Consider the following 7962-nt stretch of genomic DNA (forward strand, 5'->3'; position numbering starts at 1 on the left):
TGAGAATCATTGGTAATTTTTGTGCCAGGGAGTAAAATATCTTCTTGATTTCCTTGATTGTGTTTGCTTTTCTTCATTCTCAGCCTACCAAAATATTTAATGACCACCCTCAGTGTTACCATGTAAACAGGCTTAGTCAAACTGAGAACTCTTTTTCCGGCTCCTTTATCTTTTATCTTAAAAAAAAAAAAAAATCAAACTAGTCTCATTTCCTTTTAGTATCTTTTTTTTCTCTTATCTCTTTAATTCTTCTGTCAATTACAGCTTTTATTCCAAAGGAAAAAATATAGACACCCTCAGCAAGAAACTCAGGGTGTCCACACTGTTGGTGATAAAAGTGATACAACCTTGCTTTTCCTGGTTGGGCTGCTCAGAGAAAAAGTATGTAACAACGTGGAAAAAGGTCCAGGATTGTCATGTTGAATCTGCATGTACTTACCTAACTATAATGCTGTGAAGACACATAGCTGTACATTTGTCCTAGTCTCCTGACTTTTTCTATTTTTGTTTTTAGACAAAGTCCGTCTCTGTCGCCCAGGCTGGAGTGCAGTGGTACCATCATAGTTCATTGTAACTCATCTCCCGGGCTCAAGCAGTCTCCCAAGCACTGGGATTACTGGTGTGAGCCACCGCACACAACCACTCCTGATTTTTATCTCCTCAAAAGAAATAAATAGAAATCATAAATTGTGTGAATGAATATGAACCATCTCACAAAGAAACAAGCTCCAGAATTGGTAAATTTTCTTCTGCAAGTTTCACTCTCTTAGTCTGGACCACAACACACTGGCTGTAGCAATTATACTCTCCAAACAAAATTAAATTCAATTAATTATTATGTACCATGTTCCATGTCTGCTGGTAAACATTCTTTTAAAGTTATGTTTGAACACTAGTTTGACTTTTTTGGGTCATGATTATGAAACAGTTTTTTTAAAAATATAAATTGTGTTGGGGATAATGATTTTTAAAGCAAGGTTAAGAAAGCCAATTCACTGGCATGCCATAACTAATGGTAATTTTAATTGAACTGACAATCAGACTTCAGGTTTGATGGAAATTGCCATCAAACTGTATTTGAGGACACACAAAAGGAAGCTGTCCTGAACATTAAGTCAGATTATTAGAGACTGGTCTTCTTCACCCCACTCGTGCTCTTTCTTATTCATCTTGATTTTTACAATTAAATTAATCCTTCCAAATAGCGAAATAATTATGTTATTCTTTGGCTCAAAACCTTTTGTAGCTCTTTATTGCATACAGAAAAGGAATCCAGTTGATTACAGCAGTGGTCTCCAAACTTGTTAAAAAATCAGCCATGACTAAACAAAGTAAGGAAAAAGAAAGCATGCAAATATGTATTGCCTCTCTGTAAAATCATATATTACTATAATTATCTAATATCTAGTATGATATCTAGTATAATTATTGCTTAGCACAGACCTTATTGCTAACGATAGTAGATTAAATTCATCTCTCAAATGGCCTTCTTGATTGTTTGACTAATATTATTAGACTACTTCCTCTCATATTCAATTAGATTATCATTTGCTTTTTATCTCTTAACATAGCTGGTCGAAGATGGGCAGGAAGAAAGTCAGCTTCGTAATTTCCTTGTTGTCTGTCTGTGCTTGCATTTTTAATATTTTCCATTTATGGCTCCTTTGCAGAGATCTTTTCATGTGTTGTCCATTTGTGATTGTTTAAAACATATTGTATAATCCATTAGTTCACATAAGCAGGTGTACAGTATGCAGCAGGTGAAGACTTCAAGGTCTGATAAGATATCCAGTCCTAACCTCTGTTTCCAGAAATATGGCAGTCTGATGTTCAGAAAAATTATTCCTAGTAGGAAGCACTGAACAATATTGTATAAAATACTTTTCAAAAAGAATTATTGATTAATAGTGGCAGAGGAATTAAAGAACCCTTCAGAGATTAGAAATAATAAGAACATGGAAAGTGAGCCATGTTTTTTAAATTTTTATGAATACAATAGTAGGTGTATATATTTATGGGGTACCTGAGATATTTTGATACAGGTATACAATGCATAATAATTACATCAGGGGAAATGGGGTATTCATCACCTCAGGCATTTATCCCTTTTTCTTTTGGATTACTTTGCTTTGGTGTTAAGATTCAAAAACTCCTTTAAAATAAGCTTTCCAACACTATAATTTGTGAGAATGAGCCTTACATTCTGGTCTTTAGTATCACTTCCTTCATGATTTTGCATTTTATATGTTATATTTATATTGGATGTTTGCCTCAAAATTATTTTATGATGAGAAGACTTCTATTTTCCTTGTACAATGGTTGTTGGCAGGATTGAGTTCCCCTTGAGCTGTTGGACTGAGGGCATCAGGTACTTGTTGGCTGCCCTCAGTTTCTTGTAATATGGGTCCTTCCACAGGGTAACAGGGTAGCTCACATAGCTGGTTCACAGGACTGATTTTTGGTACTTATGAAGGTGTTTTTTCGGTGGATAGTTTTCCAGTTTGGTGTTCCTGTAGGGGGAACGATTGCTGGAGGCTTCTATTTGGCCATGATTCTGTGCCTCCTCATTCATCCCTTCTTTGAGGTTACAAACAGCCAATAATACACATAACTAAAAGTTTAGTTAAAATAACTGAATTTTGAAATGTACTATAAATTGTTGTTGACTTTCATTACCTTGTTGTGCTATTAATACTAGATCTTTTTTATTCTAACTATATTTTTGTACCCGCTAACTATCTCCCCTTCCTCCTCCACCTCCACTACCCTTCCCAGCTTCTGGTAACCGTCATTATACTTTCTATCTCCATGAATTCAATTGTTTTACTTTTTTTTTTTAAAGCTCCCACAAATAAGTGAGAATATACAGAATGTGTTTTTCTGTGACTGGCTTATTTCACTTAACATAATGACTTCCAGTTCCATCCATGTTTTTACAAATAACAGGATATAATTCTTTTTTATAACTGAATAGTGTTCTGTTATGTACGAATGTGCCACATTTTCTTTATCCATTCATTTGTTGATAGACACTAAGGCTGCTTTCAAATCTTGGCAATTATGAATAGTGCTGCAATAAACATGGGAGTGAAGATATCTCTTCAATACACTGGTTTCCTTTCTTTTAGGCATATACTTAGCAGTGGGTTGTTGGTTCAAATAGTAGTTGCATTTTTAGTTTTTTGAGGGAACCTCCAAACTGTTCTCCAAGTGGTTGTACAAATTTACATTGTCGCCAGCAGTATACAAGTAATTCCTTTTCTCCACATCCTTGCCAGCATTTGTCATTTTCTGTCTTTTGGATAAAAGCCATTTTAACTAGGGTAAGATGATATCTCATTGTAGTTTTAACTTGCATTTCTCTAATGGTCAGTGATTTGAGCACCTTTTCATATACTTTTTGCCATTTGTATGTTTTCTTTTGAGAAATGTCTGTTCAAGTCTTTTGCCCATTTTAAATCAGATTATTATCTTTTTTCCTATAGAGTTATTTGAGTTCCTCAGGTACTCTGGTTATTAACCCTCTGTCAGATGGATAGTTTGCAAATGCTTTCTCCCAATTTGTGGGTTGTCTCCTTGTTGATTGTTTCCTTTGCTGTGCAGAAGCTTTTTAACTTGATGTGATCCCATTTGTCCATTTTTGCTTTGTTGCCTGTGCTGTCTTGGTATTCCTCAATAAAATTTTGCCCAGTCCAATGTTTTAGAGAATTTCACCCAATGCTTTCTTTTAGTAGTTTCACTGTGCAAGATCTTTAATCCATTTTGATTTGATTTTTGTATATGGCGAGAGATAGAGGTCTAGTTTCATTCTTATGCATATGGGTATCCAGTTTTCCCAGAACCACATATTGAAGAGATTGTCATTTCCCCAATGTACATTCTTGACATCTTTGTTGAAAATGAGTTCTCTGTAGATGTATGAATTTATTTCTGGGTTCTCTCTTCTGTTCCATTGGTTTATGTGTGTGTGTGTTTATGCCAGTACAATCCTGTTTTGGTTACTGTAACTCTGTAGTATAATTTGAAGTCAGGTAATGTGATTCCTCTGGTTTTGTTATTTTTGGTATATTAACATCAGGCACTGTGATCACTCACCTGATTTTTGGTTCTGAAGAAGGTGTTCTTTTGTGTTAATAGTTGCTCAATTTGGTGTTCCTGCAGGGGGCAGGGTATGATCGCTGGAGGCTTCTATTCAGCTGTCTTGCTCTACTGGGCTTTAATGGACCACTAATAAGACCGAGAGACAAAACTGGAGTCCTGACCAGAATACAAGTTTGGGACAGAGATCTTGCCATAAAGTCTGTACACTTAAAGGGCAGTATCTATATTAGGTGAAATAAGAAAAAATAATGGTCCTCACAGACAAAGATAGTTGCCACATTCTGGGAAGATTAAAAAAAAAGAAAATTTATCCTAATAATTTGTAATCACAAGTCTGCCCTCATATGGGTTTGTTGCCTACATTCATAATATTTTTGCCCCTCCCCCAAAAAACACAATAAAAAATTTAAAGTAATTCCAGATTGTGGTGTTCTCTGAAAAAAGTTACATTAAACTTAAATAACAAATAATTGTCCCAAAGTTCCAAGGAAAATCAACTCATAAGAAAAAATTACTAAATAAAAATTAAAGTAAGACACCATGAGTGAAACTCAACTGAAACAACAGGCTACTATATTAAAATCTTTAAAATTATAAATGTTAGAATTGTTAACAAAGGAAAATATGAAATAAGTGTTAGTATATTTAAAGACATAAAATAATCCATTGAAAGTATGATGAAAGAGCAAACTATTACAAAAATTTATTAAATAAATTTGTAAAAATTATCAAAAGAAGTGTCAAAAATGAAAAATATAATAATTGACATTAGCAAATCAACGTTTTGGTTAAATTGCAGATTGGAAATGACTGAAAGAGAATTAGTAAATTGGAAGTAAGTAGAACTAAAGAAATTATAACAAATGTAAGCTAGAGACTCAAGGATCTAGGTGATATGAAAGAACAAGATCAGAAACATATGGAATAGATAGAGAAAATCATACCTGCATCTAACTGAAGTTCAACAAAGAGAAAGAGACTGGGAGAGAAAATTTAAAGAGATAATGGCTGAAAACTTTCCAGAAATGATGACAGAAATCAATCCTCAGATTCAGAAGGCTAACTAATCTAACAAAGAATAAATGAAAAGAAATATACATGTTATACTGTAGAGAAATTTCAAAGTATCAAAAGGAAGATCTTAAGAGTTGCCAGAGAAAAGATACAGATCATCTTAAAATACAGATCAACCGAGTTTTCAACTGCGATAATAGAAATCCAATAACAGTGAAATAACATCTAGATGTTGTCAACCAGGTTGACAAGTACTTTATCCTTAAGCAGCACTTGGAAATTTGGAGTGTCTTCCTTGTCACAATGACTGGAGTGTGACTGGAAAGTTACATTTCTTTGTACCTCGATTTTCTTATCATTATGAGAGTAATAGCATTTACCTCATAAGATTGTTGTGAAGATTACATGAGTTAAATATATAGAAAGCATTCACAACAGCGCTTGACACATTGAAAGTGCTTGTAATGAAAAGAGGAGTTAAGACAACCAAGAATTGTCTGACCCAAATTTCTAAGAAAATCCCTCATTGGAAAACACTGGAAACATATCCAACTTCTTACACAACTCCCACTATTTTTCTCCATCTCACTTCATCACACCCTGTCCTCCAGACACTCTTACTTTTTCATCCAACAAATTTAGTTAAACAATGCCTAGTAGGTGCCAGGAGCCATTCTTTGCATTGTTTTGTGATTATACAGGTTTAAACTTCACAAGGGCAAATGTAGCAGAGACTGGCTAGATATTCACTAATTTCATTTTCTCTTCCTGTTCACATGAGATGATTACATTCCTCAGCCTCCCTTGCACTTGTGGTAGAGCTACACAACTGGGTTCTGGTTAGTGGAATGGTAGAAATCATGCACTCCACTTCCAGGCCTGGCCACAAAACATCACGTGCTATCGTTTCCTTAAGTGCTCTTTTTACTTATGAGCCTGTTAAGTGTGAAGTATCCAAGGGTGGACTTCTAGGAAACCAGAAGATCTGAATCAGCATATCCAAAACACGTAATAAGACTTTGACATAAGCAAGAAATAAACCATTTTTATATTGAGCTGCTGAAAATTGTAATATGCTGATGAATGCAGCATAATTATTTCCTTTAAACATTGTAAACCTAGAACCCAGCACAGTGCCTAGTATATAGTAGATCTCTGTAAATATTTGTTAAGATAATAAAAGAAAGGAAAGAAAGAAAAATCAAAGAAAGGGAGGGAGGAAGGAAGGAGAGAATCCACTAATAAACTTAACCATTCCTTATTTTATGTGAAGTGATCACTCTAACCTATCTACATCTCTAATTTTACCAGTCGTGCCCTCCGTTTTGATAAGGAAGACTCCCTCCTCTGCCTCCTATTTATCTTCTTTAACTTATACACTGTAAGAAAATACAACACCACTTTTGTCTTCCCAACATCTTGGATCCTGGGGAGGCCTGCTGGGAATAGGACTTCTAAAAGGAAATATGTCTGGAAGGCTGTTGTCCAAGCCATTTTGCGGGCTATAAGCGGGGTCGCCGGAATCAAAGGGAGCACACAGCTCTTCTTAAAGTTGAAGGTGTTTATTCCGGAGATGAAGCAGAATTCTATTTGAGCAAGAGATGCTCTTATGTATATAAAGCAAAGAACAACACAGTGACTCCTGATGGCAAACCAAACAAAACCAGAGTAATCTGGGGAAAGGTTACTCCGGCCCATGGAAACAGTGGCATGGTTCATGCCAAATTCCAAAGCAACCTTCCTGCTAAGGCTATTGGACACAGAATCTGAGTGATGCTGGACCCCTCAAGGATTTAAAGTAATGAAAAGTCAATAAATGAAAGGGAGTGGATCCGCCACGCCGTGATCAGCAGAACGCAGGCAGGCAGGCGGGCGGTTTGCCACCCGCCGCCGCCCGCCGCCACCGCTGCCGCCACCCGCATCGGCAGGCAGAACGCCCGTTCAATCAGGCGGGCAGGCAGGCAGGCGGGCAGGCGAGCGGCGGGCAGGCGCGTCAGATCAAATCAATCGGATCCACTACGTCTATTCAAAATTGTTCCTCAGACATTTCTTTTTCCAGAAAGGAAAGCCATCCTGAGCATTTCACCTTTGAAGCTGGAGTGGAAGTGATGAAGTCGGATAAGCTGGAGGCTCTGGATGGGGCAGGAGATACTACACTAGTACTGAGACCCTGCAGATAAGATGAGCCCAGTAGTGGAATGGAAAGGACAAGCAGAGCTTTCAGAGGGTCACCTTCCCTTCCTTCCTTGTCCTCAGCCATCTCTTCCCACAGACTCTCCACTGAAGTAGTACTGGGGAAATGGGTGTGAGGAATCTGAGCTAGCAAAAAGGTAGGAGCGGGGCTGGAGGAAGAAGAGGAAGTGAGGTCTCAAGATCAGCAGCTGGAAGGAAATGAGAATCTCAGTGCTCAGCACCGGCAATTTTTCCTGTGTAAGGGCTATTCGTAAATTTAGCTTAAAGACTTTTTAGGCTGTCTAATGTATGTCTCAATGTTAACTTAATTCCAATACACACCATTAGGTGATCTCTAGTTAATTTTTACAATTAAAATTGTTCCTAAGGTTTTACAAAAGGGAAAATAAACCAAACACTTCAATTTACATTAAACCTGTCCACATTTGAAAACCACACATGTATTGTTTCATTTATTATTATTTTTCTTGTATTTCTCCAAGATTCCTTTGGAAATAATCACTGTTGTAAACTCACTGATGTATCCAGGGAGACAGTTAGAAGCCTAGTTTCAAACATATGGCAAAATAAATACATAAAAATATTTGGAAATGAATTTTTCCAACCATAAACATTCTTACTAATGCTTGGGAAAGCACAAAAGAAACTTTTATA

The 7962-nt window shown here is 36.4% G+C and overlaps 1 pseudogene; it reads left to right on the plus strand.

Annotated features, from left to right (window-relative positions):
• The first annotated feature begins 6137 nt into the window (after positions 1 to 6137).
• On the plus strand, positions 6138 to 6912 carry LOC116274200 (annotated as a pseudogene).
• Positions 6913 to 7962: the final 1050 nt, after the last annotated feature.

Source organism: Papio anubis, chromosome 3, assembly GCF_008728515.1.
Source record: "Papio anubis isolate 15944 chromosome 3, Panubis1.0, whole genome shotgun sequence".
Taxonomy (NCBI): Eukaryota; Metazoa; Chordata; class Mammalia; order Primates; family Cercopithecidae; genus Papio; species Papio anubis.